The 17,440-nt window shown below is 34.9% G+C and overlaps 2 non-coding genes across 2 annotated transcripts; one reads left to right on the plus strand and one right to left on the minus strand.

Annotated features, from left to right (window-relative positions):
• Positions 1–2,345: 2,345 nt before the first annotated feature.
• LOC143568852 (U6 spliceosomal RNA) lies at positions 2,346–2,448 on the plus strand. Its single transcript, XR_013141636.1, has one exon. It is a non-coding gene; the product is annotated as a U6 spliceosomal RNA (small nuclear RNA).
• Positions 2,449–3,312: 864 nt separating this feature from the next.
• TRNAG-GCC (transfer RNA glycine (anticodon GCC)) lies at positions 3,313–3,383 on the minus strand. Its single transcript has one exon. It is a non-coding gene; the product is annotated as a tRNA-Gly (tRNA).
• Between the last annotated feature and the right edge of the window lie 14,057 nt (positions 3,384–17,440).

Consider the following 17,440-nt stretch of genomic DNA (forward strand, 5'->3'; position numbering starts at 1 on the left):
TTGTCCCTCTGGCTTTTGATACCTTTGGCTCCTTGGCACCGGAAGCTATCTGTTTCCTAACCACGGTCCAACAGGTTGTGCATAGCAATGTGTCGACTCCAAAGGGGCAGGGGTATGTCTTTAGCAGGTTAGGGTTTGCAATTCAGAAAGGGGTGGCGGCGCAGCTTGTTGCCCGCCTACCTGCTATGTTGATGTAATATCTATGTTTCTTATTAAATATATAATATAAATTTTATTTTGTTTTAAAAAAATAGTTTTAAAAGCACATGTGAAAGTCTTTGTAGAAACTGGCTATTTTTTATTGATATTCTGTCAAGAAAGCAATTAGATTTGAGTTTTAAATGTATTAAATAAAAGGTATTATATTATATAAATTTGTAACTAAAAGTTATGTAATATATATTCACATGTTTGTCCATTTTGACAAAATATGTTGTTAGTAACCACTAGATCACAAGTCATTATTCTTTGGAGTAAAGCAACTGCAACCGTTCTCTTAGGGAAGAAAATATCAAATGCCCTCCAAGTTGTAGATGAAATGCATAATCATAAACCATTGGACCTTATATGGTTAACCAATCGCAAACGGTTTAAAAAACATTTTCACATTATGGCATTCATATAAATTTTAAAATCATGTAGCATATTTGCCGATAAATTAAGAGGTCAAACTACAATAAGTCGTACATCAATATAAATACCCGTATTAACAAAAAATTGTACCAATAAGAGGGGTCAGTGGACCTACTCAGGTTTACCTATGCATGTAGTCATGTATTCAAATGTCTTATCTCATTTTTCTTACGGACAATTTGTTGGCCTTGAATATCGTTATCAATCATTATGCACCAAATTTCTGATCTACCCGTTTCAAAAACTACAATGATCAGGCATACCTCATGTTATCGCCATCCTACAGACCGATTGAGACATCGATTGCTCTATTTCCCAAACCAAAAAATGTTTAAAACTAGAACAACATACAACATTTGAAGCATACTGTACAAGTCATCAATGCAAGACCGGATTCAACTTAACCGTTTGCGCTATAGAACTAGTAGAAAATGTAGATGAATGACAAGAGACCTTCACATGGAAACTAATGACACAAGATGGTGCATATAAATTTGATTAGGTTAAGGACCACAGAGAAGGTCCATAACTCATAACATCCCCAGAGCCAACCCAATGGACCACAGGCAAAACCATTTCCAAGATCCAAAAATCTTCATACCCATAAAACCATCAACACATGTACACCATGCATTAAGAGTAGTACATATATCTTGATATAGTAGTTTCAACTATGTAAAAGAGGTAGCTTAGGTTTCTTAAATATAGAAAATATAACCTTCTGGAGTTTGAATTATTATGTTGTCTTGGAAGGTTTTATCCATACCTCCATATGTGTTATTTTCCATTTTTTGACAAGTCCCTTTCCATACACCACAAAAAACACATCTCAACACCAAGTACTACTCAATATCCCCCACTTCACATTTTCCCATCTGTTCAAAGTGACAACACAAAAATATTTTGCTGTCTTTCTATAATTCTATCCACCAATAAAGAAAATAAATGTAATAATATATATATAGTGTGTGTATGTGTTTATATATCAAAAAAGAAAAAACTTTGGTCATGTATTTGGTGATGGTTTTCCAAAAGGATGCCAAAAATGGTTGGTTATATAGGTTACAAGTAAAAGTGTAAAACTTTGTGTCAATGAAAGAAATGGTTAAAAGGCAAAAAGAAATCTCAATAGTTTTTTTTTTCTTTACATCAAAGTGCACAACTTTTGTTGTTTTCCTTGTATGAACAAACAAATGTCTCTTCACAATATATGTTGGTTTCATAAGAGTAAAAGTCCTTTCATGATAGTATTATTATAACTATTACTTATGTTACTATTATTAAAGGGTGTATTAGTCATTTTAAACTAATTTAACGGAAATAACTAACAATGCTAGTGAAGTGGACCGGAATGACAAGAAAATATAACCAAAAGGATAGCCAGGCAAAAATTATAGATTGAATGAAAGTAGAAAAAAGTGATCAAACCACATGAACGAAAATGACAGTTTACTTTTTTTTTTTTCTGATCTTCAGTATGAGGGTTTATTCTTTAACTTACTTCCCTACTAATTTTGTAAACATTCCTCATCTCCTACTTATTAATCAACCTCTCAACCTACTATAAAACTCATATAAATCAATTCAATTTTATAAACAAATACTAAACACATTTGAAAGTTAATTAGATTTTCGACATAGAAATAATATCTACGTAAAAGTATTTAAATACATACAAAGGTAAAAGCCACTATCTAAATGGCTAAACATTTGTCTCTTTCAGGGCATCCGATAAAATTGAAATGTTACAAGGAAAATTAGCATGGCTTCTGCGCAAAGATGACACACCTAAATCAAGAAAACAGGTAAACATTTTACATACTACTTTTCTTTTTTAGTGGGCTACTTTGTGATGGGCCATTGTTGGTTGGTTGGGCCCTGTGAATTATGTCAAATTTATAATTGATAAAAATGCGGATATTTTTTGGATATATCTTTAAAAATAGAGTTTGATTCCTTAGTCCAGTGTTAATAATTAACAATCACGTTGTAGATTTCTTACATATACTTCTTGCTACCTTAACATGTATTAATATAGAAATTTTCTACCTACAATTTGTAATATTTTTTTGGATATGAGGATATATTTGTGTGTATGTAAATAGTTTATTTACACACATTTAGAACAATCACTTATATGTAAAAACAAGCTCACAAATAATGATCCTGACTCTTATAAGATCGATCATGAATGGCAGTTTCTATAACTTTACGAGTAAATGAGTGTAAATCAAATAGTTGGTCCTTTAGTAAGGTCAAGAAGAAAGGTTTTTGGAAATGAAGAAACAATGTTATCCATATACGGAGAAGATATTTTTTATTATTGTTTTCTATTTTGTTTTTTAAGTGCATAGGTGTAATGATCAAAACTTAACGTAAAAAAACATCTATTTCAAGAATCAAACGTCTTATTTGTGAATCAACAGTGTAGAATCTTTGAAAACTAAGACAAAAAGTAATAAGATAGAACAAATAACTATCCCAAATTTAAGTGTTGGCCCATAAATCCATATAATTGACAAATCTAATACCTAAAATACATGTAATATGTTATGACACAAAATGTAATACTTTTAAAAATTCATAGGGACTGAAAAGGTGTGTTAAAAGATTTAAAAGTTAAAACTAACAATTCAAAAATAAAATCATAATACTGTAACTGTAACGAAAAAAAATAAATGCACCAGCCGGGAATCGAACCCGGGTCTGTACCGTGGCAGGGTACTATTCTACCACTAGACCACTGGTGCTTGTTGTTCGTTTCGTATGTTCATATTAATTAAATTAAAAAATCTTCATCTTGCCTCTGATCAGCTGACACCACAATTATTTCAAATGAAAACACTTGATTAAAAACCTTTTTGGTATCGAGTTCGATGTATAAAGGTTAACTGAACGATCTTAAGTCTTAACAACTCATTTAAAATAATAAATTCGTATAACATATATGCGCTAATTATAATTAATGAAGTTTTAGAACGGTATAATTAATGCAATAATGTCGTTGCAAAGACCTTCTGGCTATTCAAAGATGCCCGGTAGTGTTTTGAGTGGACTCCTACCGGTGTTTGTTGTTTAGCGTTGTTGTATGTTCACGCGCACACTTTTAAACTCAAAAGACCGCTAGGGGAATTAGTACGTGCTACTAAGCATTAAATGCGAGTATTTAATAATCCATTATCTTTTTATAGGGCATTTATGCCATGGGTGTGTCGGATTATTCTACCATTAATGCTTGTACTAAACATGTATATACGCATAAGTTACTATTAGGCTCGCACAACGGTCCATAATATCATCCGCTGGTCAACATGCCAAGTAAGTGTTGTCATATGATACGAACACACAACCTCTTAAATGATATATCAAAGCATTCAATGTTAGACACATTAAGAAACTCACAAGGATAACGGCTTCAAATACCCTTACATGTCCCAAACCCGACATATTATCATCCTTACTTACCTACCTTAGTTATGTTGTTATACAATGTTGTGTTTAATTTACTTTTATTATATAGTAAAAAAAATGATTAATTTTGAAGGCTTCTGATAAAATAAAATGATAACCATAAGTCCATAACATATAAGTATGTAACCATTAGAACAGTTGTTAACTAACATCAGAAGATATACACACTATGCATAATATCATTAGTAACTTGTACAAGACGGTCAACCCTACCTTCGACTAACATGATTAATGCTGGTACCAAAATGCTAAAGTACTAATCATTATTGCCAAAGGAGAGAGCCTGACTGCACCAACGATCATCGGCAATGGCACGTTCTGGACCCTGAAAACATGCAAAAACATATCATGAGTAACATATACACGACGACGGAAAATGAAATAATAGGAAATGAGAAAACGTGTAAATATATATTTAGTTTACCTTTTGCCGCGTCTTCCAACGTCAGTCAGCTCAGGCTCAAAACTGGACATGAAATTTGGATCAAAAGACCCAAACTTAAGCGTCCAATCAAGTGTATGCACCAAGGAAGGTGCGCTTGAGGACGGGCCGGCTTCAGAACTACCTCGGTGGGCCCAGCGTATCCAATGGTTAACCAATTGTAAGTAATATGGATAACCTCCGTTAATTTGCACAGCTAGAAGATTCCTCTCATTATGTTCATAATTTCCCCAAAGATCCGCCAATCTTCTGGGACTGAGATCAACTCTCGACGGATATATCTTCACCGTGTTTTGGAAAAAGTCATAGATCCCTTCCGGGATCCTCTCCATTGGCAATTTCATGATCCTTCCAAGTTTACGAGCACCTTGATCTAGTGCTATCGTAATACGAGCAAACGTTCCTATAAAAACGTTTACATTATGAATAAGCGGTAATTAATTGCTCTACTAAAATAGTAAAATCACATTATCACTTACCTGAATGAACGCTTGCTCCAAGATTATTGCTTGATTTCAAAGGATCGATAATATTAACTACGCTACACGTGAAAGGTAGCACCGATACATCAACAAGACCATGAATACTAACAGCAAATTTGTTCCATTCAAATTTGCTATAGTATTCCAGGAACCTGTAAAATACCTACAATTCATAAAAAAACGTATTAATATTTATTAGTATACTATACATAACTATATAAGGCTAGAATTTAAAAACCGAATTATATTCACAAGGTTTGAAAAGATTACCTTCAGTGGGTCGTCAAGGGATGTATCGTACATATAGAATATATGCAAAACTAAAGTTTCCAACGCGTACGTAGATATCAGGCCACGAGCTGCGTCCATAAGTCGGCTTTCGTGGTAACACCATGTTTTTATTAAAATGATACTGCGTTTGAAAAGATGGTCTTTTTGTATATAGAGATCCACCTGTATTAATAAACATAAACACGATTAAAATTTTGATTAAATGATGTCGCGCTTTTCAGAACTATGGAAATGAATCTTGATTATACCTGATCAAGAAAACATAGCGCATAAAGTCCGCTCGTTTGGTTAAAGGATATGTCGATCATTATACCATCGACAAGACACTTAATCAATTTCACCTGCCATTCGAAAATTATAACTAATTATCGAAATGAACAAGATTTATTTAAGAATATTGTATAACGTATACGAAATCCAACACTATTCGTTTAAAAGTATAATGTATGTGGAACCTTTGCGCTGACGCATTTGGCTTCTTTTATTATGCCTTGGCCATTTGATCTATGTATCTCAGCCTCAAGAACATTATAGATAATGCGAGGCAAATGGCACTCCAAGTGAGGAACATTGCTAACGACGTCAGATCAATGTCTCCATCTGGTAAGTACGTTCTCAAAGGCCCAGAACCGTACCGCAAGACCTACAAGAATAAAACTTAATCAGGACTAAAACAATTATTAACGAAATAAATATGTCTTATCAAATGTATCAAAATATTTATAGCAAGAAACCCTTATAGCTACATATAACAAGAAACGTAAAATGGCCGCCAAAGGTAAAAATGTAATATGACGATATGATATGAAAACAGATCATATCACAATGAACATAGTTCCAAAAAGAGCATCGATTCAGTGTGTGACGATATGAATGTACCATTATATGTTCACATCTGATTTAAGTCTCCAGTCTTAACAAGAAGTAAAATCTTTGACATTATTATTATTATTGATCTGCTAATCAAATTATCTCATTTCTCAATTTATAACAAAATAACAAAATAACAAAATAACCAATTTTTCCAATGTTCATTAACTCATTTTATGACAAGATAAAATTTTCACACAATAACTCAAATTTATGACACCATTCATCATTTTATAAAAAAATATAATAAACAGAGAAAACCTAAATCCAAAATAAAGTAAAGCTTCAAACTTAAAATTCAACAAAATTCAAAAGATTCAAAAATTCATCAGATTATGACATCATCATCATGACCTAGATTCAAACCTTGACAACAAATATCAAATTTAACCTCAAAACTCAATTGTAATTAAGAGTAATCAGAACTCATAAATCAATGCCCTAAACCCAAATATCAAACCAAGCCCGACCCGACACGGATCCGACTCCACTTTTGACCCGACCCGGAATTCTTATGCAAATATTAGAATTAAGTTTAAAAAAATTTGATTTATGGATGAGTTGCCAGATGTACCAAACGACATCGTTCCTCTTAGTTTGAATAAACGAAACCCTATACTTGAAACCCGACCCGGATTTTGACCCAACCCGAATCCACCGGTAATTTAACCCGACCCGGATCCGACCTAGAATTCTCATGCAAAAATTAATATTAAATATAAAAAAATTTAAAAATTAAATATAAAAAAATTAAAATAAAAACTAATAATAATAATAATAATAATAATAATAATAATAAAAACAACCTTAACCCCTCCTCCGACATATGTGTGGATGAGTTGTTGGATGTACCAAACGACATTGCTCCTATGACATTCAGAGTCATGAGTCGGTCGTGTACACTTCAAAATGCGCCGGATCGGACCATCGCCGGCATTCCAATTCTCCACCGGAATTGAGTCATATTCCGGCATGACACCTGATGATACTGTTGTGTTCAGTGATCGATAACTTTCCATGTTTGATAGGTGATTATTTATGTATATATATATGTTTAAGCTTATATATATGTGAGAGAAAGGTTATGAGTGTTTGTGTTTCTGTGTGTGTGTTTTAGTGTGGTTTTCTTCTTGTGTATATATACACACATGTATACATGTAATGGTGTGTATCTATAGGTCAGTGGACCTGCCTCGGGATTTGTGTCAAGTATTACTTTTGACATTTTACGGTTCATTAATTTTATTATTAAAATGTTTTTTTAATAACGTTTTGAATTAACTTCAGTATCCGAGTATCTGAGTGGGTCTTTCTAAGACGAAATGTTAACTGATTATACTGATTTTAACACTCTAGACCTGACTCACCCAATTTGAAAACTCACTTAAGTTTCAAACCTGAGACTTTAAAGAATCCTTAGGGCTATACGTAATGGGGTGGTAAGTGGTGGTTTTTGAGCGATTTTCGGTACCAACATCACCCTCCCCTGACCGATTTTTGTGCGATAAGTGTAGGGGGGATACCTTTGTCGCCGGTGTATTTTTAAAAATAACAATAAAATATTAAAAAAGGGCGACAAATGGTTTGTACACCACTACACACCTAAAATAAAAATCGATATTTTGCTGATGTCACGTCACATGTCGAAAATCTACGCATGGTCTAAGCCTTAACCATCACCTTGTAATTTTATTATTAAAATATAATGCTTTAATATGAACATGGATATTCAAATAAGTAACCGTAATTTATGATGAGTGGGTACAATTAAGTCTCATAAAAAGAATAATGGTCTAGTGTTTATTTAAATGAACTGATTGGACTCACTAAAGAAAGTTATTTAGTCGGAATTTAGTCATTAATTACGACCGGGACATGGGGGTGGGCCGTTGGCAAATTGGTTTCCCGTGGAAGCCAAAGCTGTCAATGGTATTTTTTTAAATTAATGGACCTGTTAAGGCTGCTCATAGTGGGCGACATTGGGGATTTGGGGGCGTTGAGGACAATGATCAAGGGAACCCCCCCCCCTTCTCGGGCGACAATAGGGACGATGACTTTTGTCGCCAGATATGTTTGTTGATTTGTTATTATTATAATAATATGTGTGTAGTATATATTGGGCTACAACACCATTACACCCCTAAAACAAAGACCCATTCTTTGTTGACTGGCGTCATATGACGCAAATCAACCAATTTTGTAGCCCCTCCACCACACATAGCCTAATAGACCTGTTTGTAATACTGATTTGTTGGTAGTTTGCTAACTGGTTTAAGATACGTATATTGTTTTAGAAATGTGGTTCTTTATAGGTTCAATCGTTAACTAGTTTGAATAAATATCTAATCATTGCGAGGGATTTTCCTTTTATGCACACATGCGCACGCGCACACACTAATTCTTATTTTTTCGTTAAGTGGTTGACCTTTCTCCGGTGCTATACTTCCACAATGCAGGCCATTGATCAGTCAATGTCGCATTGGGTAAACGTCAACATATGTGTCTTGAAGTAGTCGTACATGCATATTCTTCATTTTACCATAACAACAAAGGATTAGAGATAAGTTAACATTATAACGGCTATAGATCATACATATTATTACGTGTTTAAACCATTATCGCTTTAAAATTAATGGCAGTGGGTAAAAAGTTTGTTTCTCAAAAACAATTTTGTGGGGAATAATTTTGTTATGAAATGGAGCAAGTGGGTGCCAGTTAAGTGCAATTTACATGTTTGGAGGGCTGAGATGAATAGAATTCATACCCCGGGAGCCTTGGAGCGAAGAAATTTAAGAGTGGAAGATAATTTGTGTGTATTTTAAAAGATAGGTTTGGAAACAACGGATAATTTGCGGCGGTGGTTTGGGAACATATTAGGCGTTGGTGTAAAATTCCTCACATTTTCAGTTTTTGGTAAAAAAATCTTTTAGTGATGCACGAGACTGTTAAGCTTGGTGCGAAGGAGAACGAGGTGTTTCACGGCTTGGTTATTATAGCTTGTTGGAGAATCTGAAAAGCAAGGAATGATAAGGTGTTTATCGGCAAAGAAGTCATTAATCATTATTGAAGATATCATTGGAGACATAAAATCACTTGTTTTTGTGTTCAAAAATAGGAGAAAAAACAGATCCTTAGATTAGTCGAAATTGCGTAAATTTGAGCTTATGTAACGTTGTTTCGTTGTTTTATAGCTGCTCTCCGGATTGTGGAAGCAAATTGTGAGTGTTCGCGGTTGTTATCGGTGTTTTGGTTGTTTATAAAAGCTTATTGTTCGATAAAAATGACCCTAACATATGCACGTTAATGACAACCCACAACAAGAGTGTCATTGTAACACCCCAACCCGGAACAGGCTAACGTGTTACTATTACAGATATCAAATCAACGCCACAATCCAAAATACAACAAAAATTAATGCAACCTACGTCATATTATTAAACAAAATGAATTAACTTTTAGAAGCTTGAACTTCATTTTTTATCTCTCATCACTAAATTCCCAGAATCCCGGATTACCTGAAAACAAAATAAGAAAAACAAAACAAGAAAACACGGCTGAGCCAAAAATTGCCCAGTAACGGAAAGAACAATAGTATAGGAAAGGACAGACGTAAGAGAATAAATATACGAACTTCAATTCAAACTCGAACCCAACCTTTTTTACCTAAACATATACTTAATAAAATTCGGATGTATGATCCGACACTTGGCCAGAACATGGTCAAACGCATGCGGAAATATATCAGAACTATAACAAAAACACCCAGAGCCAGAAACATATAACTTGTAACATATAATGTGTGACGAGTAACATATAACGTGTAACATTTAACTGAACTATAATTTAATGCGAAACATAATCCGATACACGATCGGGACGTAATCTGAATATACTCAAATTTAATCAAATGCATATACACATATCAAAACGGACCATAAATATAGCGAAACAAAATATAATTACTAAAATACACGACGATGATGTTAAAATAAATAGGTCGTGTAATACGGAAGCACCCAGAGCCTAAACAGAGGGGTACACAGCTAGCTAGTCCATGCACCAAAGAGACGGTGTGGGTGGCGTGCACACATTGTTCCATCTCAAACAGAAGTCAGGAGTCAGGAGTCAGGAGTCGGAGCTAAGATCGATCTATACGCCTCTAAGTGGCCAAGGTACTACATGAGTACTTTCAGAGACGCCGTGAACTTTGATTACGCACTGTCACGATAAGTGCCATGTCAGGAGTCAGGAGTCGGAGCTAAGATCGATCTATACGCCTCTAAGTGGCCAAGGTACTACATGAGTACTTTCAGAGACGCCGTGAACTTTGATTACGCACTGTCACGATAAGTGCCATGTTAGGAGTCAGGAGTCAGGAGTCGGAGCTAAGATCGATCTATACGCCTCTAAGTGGCCAAGGTACTACATGAGTACTTTCAGAGACGCCGTGAACTTTGATTACGCACTGTCACGATAAGTGCCATGTCGTTGACGCCCCAACGACAAGTCAGAAATGCTCGGGTAACAGAGTACTGAACTAAAGTCGTATAACTAAAAGATATTTAAACAGGAACATGCAATAATGAATTCAAAATATATATAACCTATTGCATGCTATAAAATTAATATAACCATATCATACGAATAAACCGAACTAGATAACAAAAATCCGCACTACGAAGTGACGGACATCGAATATAAAATGGACTAGAACCAATACTATGAGTAAACGAAAACAGAAACCGTACCTTTAAACAAAGCAAAACAGATCAAGTTGTCTTCAACTAGATTGAGAATCTACATTATAATATATAGTTCACATAAGATTTACTGAACTCATTTTATATTGTGTGATTAACCGATCGGTAGCGACAAGGCTTTTTATAAAAATATGATAATTAAACTACTAATAGTTACTAATATTAATATATAATTCTAAATGGATGACAAGAGTCCTGAATTTAACATTAACAAAATGATACTATTAGTTAGACTAAAATAACGTATGAAAATAATTTACATGGTAGAGTTCATGCTATATATATATAATATATAATATATGTATACAATTATAAATAGTCATATAAGTGTAATAATTGAATTAAGGCTCCTGAGTAAAATATAGCTTTATACGTTTTAGTTATATTGATGGTTTTATGGATCACCAATACCCTTATATGATTATATGGTGAAATCAAGTCAACATGTTCATAATTCACGTGCCTGTTCTTTTAACAAACATGTCAGATTGGTTTGTTTGTTTGTTTTTTTGTTCCAACTTCTTTTTATTTCTTTACTTTATTTCTGATTAATAAAATATATCTCCAATATGCAAACATGCCTCTATTAACGTTTAGAGAGTTAAAGCTTTTAAATGGCCGGAACCGTCAATCGTCACAGCCACATACGACCACAACGTATCGTAATGAATAAAACAAAGGAAGGATTGGAATTATTACCCGCACAGTGAGCTGATATGATCAGAAATCGAGGCGTTAGAGGCGGTAACACGGGGACGCTTACGACTGAGAACAAAATAGGTGTCTGGTAGTTAGCGGCCCGGTAGTGTCCGATTTGTGGTGGCGGAGGCAGTCCGCGGCGGCAGCGGAGGATGATGCTTATTTAATGGTGGCGGGGTGATGCAGTGATGGTAACGAAGAACAAAGGTCGTGTGCAAATAGGAGCTGGTATGTTTCGTGAGATGTGAATTGAGAGAGTTTGAGTATGTTTAAGAAAAAGAAACGAATGATCGTCACCATGCCGATCTATCCGGAAGTTTGTTGTAGCATATGAGAATTGAGTTTTGAATAATAACTAAACCGTCATTCTTTGTTAAATTTTATTTGTTATACTTATCTTGACTTTCCAACAAAAGTTTAAAACTAGTACATATACATATTATTTCTATTAATATAGAATTACTAAGATTATTATAAATATTATCTAACAAAACTTGGGTTATTATAATTATACCCCCCTTAATAAAAAATTTCGTTCTCGAAATTGTAAGACGGTGACACATACTTTCGGATATCACGGAAACGAAACAAACTTAAAACTTTCATAAATTCAGACATGACAATTGCAAAGTCTTGGAAACAAATATTAGGACATATAAAACAGAATTCATATGAAATCAAACCATCCAAACTGAAATAGCTGACTCGTTGCCATGATGATATTGAACGAAACTATGGGTAACCTAAAACTTGTATCGGATAATACTAGTTCTTATAAACGGAAATCAAAAATTTCATTTGAACACAGAATTACATATAACATAGTGGATAACTAATAACTAAAATAAATAAATTTTGATGAGCTAAAGCCTATGACTAAATTGTGTAACTAATAACCAAAACGAAAGACAGATAACTGAAACATGTGACTTATAAGTGGAAATAAAAAGTGATAACTAATGGAATACTAAAAAAAAAATCAAGACTTAAAACGTAAATTTTCAAAAACATATTTTGAATATTAACATGCATTTCTACACTGATATAAAAATAAATAAATATATAATAAAAGACACGTAACACTAGCAGATAATAGCGAAAACTTAAGACAATGTCGTATCTAAATATTAGAGGAACATTAAGCTGCAAAATGGATTTTAGTAGCACACATACATACCTGTAAATTCATGGTTACGTTCGCGACCATAATCATCAATTTACCTTACGAGTGTGTCCTAACGGTCCTTCCATTACACATCTTAAAGACTAAACTTATATAAAAAAAAAAAAAAAAAAAAAAAATGACGTGTTGATATACAAAAAAAAATGATGTCAAAGTCTTGACATAAATGATACGAAACACGACCCAAATATGTTAAACTTCAAACATACCAAACATAAGAGTCTTCTAACATGACAGATAAACAGAGTGTGAAACTTAACAAAATCCAAATTCGCACGAAATCAAACCCAAATAAACTGAAATACGGGGTACTAAAACGAAAACAAATACGGATAATCAAAACGGTTCATGGCTTCAATTTCCCCAGAACTAATCTTTTTGCGCAGGTCTAGCGTTTTCTCCATTATTAGCTCTAGGGTCCCGCTGAGGGCAGTCTCTGATCATGTGTCCTGCATCTCCGCATCTAAAACAACGACCTTCAGCTCGACGACAAGCACCTCCATGACGTTTCCCACACGTGCCACACAGAGGAGTATTTCGGTTTTGTTGATTAAGTGGTTGAGCTCTGGTGGGGTTATGATGTTGTTGCATATTATTCTGTGCGGTCCTATGATTCTGATTTTGATTTCCCCCATTTCGTGGCTGATTGTTGAAATTCCCATCAGTACGCTGTCTACGGTCTCGGGGTACAAGGGACTGTTCGGTTCCAACTTGAGAAGAAGATTGACCCTGATTATTTTCTCTAGGCCGCTTACGACTTTCATCAAAAGATTCCTGGCGGTGTTTCTTATCATTATCAAGGTTCTTAACCGCATCAACTATCTCATTTATGTCATTAAAACGGAGGTTCAAGATAAACTTCCTATCTCGGTCACAAATGGCCCACTTGAAATGGTTGGTCTGTTGTTCTTGCGTGCCTACAGTTGGGCCAAGAAAACTAACCAATCGACTGAAACGATTTTTAAACTCAACGATGGGCTCATCATTAGCCTGAATAATTGAAGAATATTCTCTCAAATATTCACTGCGATCAGCATCAGTGAAGTACTGTTGGTAAAACAAAGTACGGAATTCATTCCAAGGAAGTGTAGCAGCATAATTGTCTCCACCACGGGCAGCTTTCAGTGTCTTCCACCATCTGTGAGCGTCATCTTCGAGCTTGTAAGTAGCTAACCGAACCTTAAACACATCTTCAACACCCAGCACTTCAAACAGTTTCTCGATGTGCGCGATCCAGTTTTCAGCTTCTACTGGAGAACTAGCAGTACTAAAGGATTTTGGCTTTCGCTTTTGAAAACGCTCAAGCCAGACATGAATACCAACAGGGGGATTGTTGCCTCCAGCGTTGTTGCCACCGGCGTTGTTCCCACCGGCATTGTTGCCACCGGCATTATTTTGCTGCAACTGTTGTATGATGTTAGGGACTATTTCCGCAATAGCTGCATTGACGGCGTTAGTAACAAGGGTCGCAAGAGGAGGGTCGTTTCCAGCATCACTCTCGTTTTGGCGATTCACACGTCTTCTAGGAGGCATCTGGAAGTAAGGTAGCGTATGAGCTGAAAGATAAAGATTTACGGAATACGCGGAGAACGAAAAGAGGAATCCTAACCCGACGTCTACCCATTAACTCACATGATTAATTATTTATTGTATAAGTTTTCTACAGGAAAGAGCCTGAGCTCTGATACCATAACTGTAACACCCCAACCCGGAACAGGCTAACGTGTTACTATTACAGATATCAAATCAACGCCACAATCCAAAATACAACAAAAATTAATGCAACCTACGTCATATTATTAAACAAAATGAATTAACTTTTAGAAGCTTGAACTTCATTTTTTATCTCTCATCACTAAATTCCCAGAATCCCGGATTACCTGAAAACAAAATAAGAAAAACAAAACAAGAAAACACGGCTGAGCCAAAAATTGCCCAGTAACGGAAAGAACAATAGTATAGGTAAGGACAGACGTAAGAGAATAAATATACGAACTTCAATTCAAACTCGAACCCAACCTTTTTTACCTAAACATATACTTAATAAAATTCGGATGTATGATCCGACACTTGGCCAGAACATAGTCAAACGCATGCGGAAATATATCAGAACTATAACAAAAACACCCAGAGCCAGAAACATATAACTTGTAACATATAATGTGTGACGAGTAACATATAACGTGTAACATTTAACTGAACTATAATTTAATGCGAAACATAATCCGATACACGATCGGGACGTAATCTGAATATACTCAAATTTAATCAAATGCATATACACATATCAAAACGGACCATAAATATAGCGAAACAAAATATAATTACTAAAATACACGACGATGATGTTAAAATAAATAGGTCGTGTAATACGGAAGCACCCAGAGCCTAAACAGAGGGGTACACAGCTAGCTAGTCCATGCACCAAAGAGACGGTGTGGGTGGCGTGCACACATTGTTCCATCTCAAACAGAAGTCAGGAGTCAGGAGTCAGGAGTCGGAGTTAAGATCGATCTATACGCCTCTAAGTGGCCAAGGTACTACATGAGTACTTTCAGAGACGCCGTGAACTTTGATTACGCACTGTCACGATAAGTGCCATGTCAGGAGTCAGGAGTCGGAGCTAAGATCGATCTATACGCCTCTAAGTGGCCAAGGTACTACATGAGTACTTTCAGAGACGCCGTGAACTTTGATTACGCACTGTCACGATAAGTGCCATGTTAGGAGTCAGGAGTCAGGAGTCGGAGCTAAGATCGATCTATACGCCTCTAAGTGGCCAAGGTACTACATGAGTACTTTCAGAGACGCCGTGAACTTTGATTACGCACTGTCACGATAAGTGCCATGTCGTTGACGCCCCAACGACAAGTCAGAAATGCTCGGGTAACAGAGTACTGAACTAAAGTCGTATAACTAAAAGATATTTAAACAGGAACATGCAATAATGAATTCAAAATATATATAACCTATTGCATGCTATAAAATTAATATAACCATATCATACGAATAAACCGAACTAGATAACAAAAATCCGCACTACGAAGTGACGGACATCGAATATAAAATGGACTAGAACCAATACTATGAGTAAACGAAAACAGAAACCGTACCTTTAAACAAAGCAAAACAGATCAAGTTGTCTTCAACTAGATTGAGAATCTACATTATAATATATAGTTCACATAAGATTTACTGAACTCATTTTATATTGTGTGATTAACCGATCGGTAGCGACAAGGCTTTTTATAAAAATATGATAATTAAACTACTAATAGTTACTAATATTAATATATAATTCTAAATGGATGACAAGAGTCCTGAATTTAACATTAACAAAATGATACTATTAGTTAGACTAAAATAACGTATGAAAATAATTTACATGGTAGAGTTCATGCTATATATATATAATATATAATATATGTATACAATTATAAATAGTCATATAAGTGTAATAATTGAATTAAGGCTCCTGAGTAAAATATAGCTTTATACGTTTTAGTTATATTGATGGTTTTATGGATCACCAATACCCTTATATGATTATATGGTGAAATCAAGTCAACATGTTCATAATTCACGTGCCTGTTCTTTTAACAAACATGTCAGATTGGTTTGTTTGTTTGTTTTTTTGTTCCAACTTCTTTTTATTTCTTTACTTTATTTCTGATTAATAAAATATATCTCCAATATGCAAACATGCCTCTATTAACGTTTAGAGAGTTAAAGCTTTTAAATGGCCGGAACCGTCAATCGTCACAGCCACATACGACCACAACGTATCGTAATGAATAAAACAAAGGAAGGATTGGAATTATTACCCGCACAGTGAGCTGATATGATCAGAAATCGAGGCGTTAGAGGCGGTAACACGGGGACGCTTACGACTGAGAACAAAATAGGTGTCTGGTAGTTAGCGGCCCGGTAGTGTCCGATTTGTGGTGGCGGAGGCAGTCCGCGGCGGCAGCGGAGGATGATGCTTATTTAATGGTGGCGGGGTGATGCAGTGATGGTAACGAAGAACAAAGGTCGTGTGCAAATAGGAGCTGGTATGTTTCGTGAGATGTGAATTGAGAGAGTTTGAGTATGTTTAAGAAAAAGAAACGAATGATCGTCACCATGCCGATCTATCCGGAAGTTTGTTGTAGCATATGAGAATTGAGTTTTGAATAATAACTAAACCGTCATTCTTTGTTAAATTTTATTTGTTATACTTATCTTGACTTTCCAACAAAAGTTTAAAACTAGTACATATACATATTATTTCTATTAATATAGAATTACTAAGATTATTATAAATATTATCTAACAAAACTTGGGTTATTATAGTCATTATAGTTAATATTGTTACTCTACCCAATATTAATAAATAGGGTATATAGTTTTGAAAACTTATCGTCACGCTAGCCTCTCGATATTACAAACCATTTTGTCATTAATACTCTGTCAAGGATATGGGCGTGGATAATTGGTTTCCCGCAGTAACTGAGGATGTTAGCGTTATTGTTTTAAAGTTAATGGATCTGTCTGTAATACTGATTTGTCGGTTGCGTGTCAACCGACTTAAGATAAATATAAGTTCAATCGTCATCTGGTTTGAATAAAT

The sequence above is a fragment of the Bidens hawaiensis genome, unplaced genomic scaffold, assembly GCF_021521415.1.
Source record: "Bidens hawaiensis isolate Kalapana, Puna unplaced genomic scaffold, B.hawaiensis_p1.1 tig00024236_1, whole genome shotgun sequence".
Classification (NCBI taxonomy): domain Eukaryota; kingdom Viridiplantae; phylum Streptophyta; class Magnoliopsida; order Asterales; family Asteraceae; genus Bidens; species Bidens hawaiensis.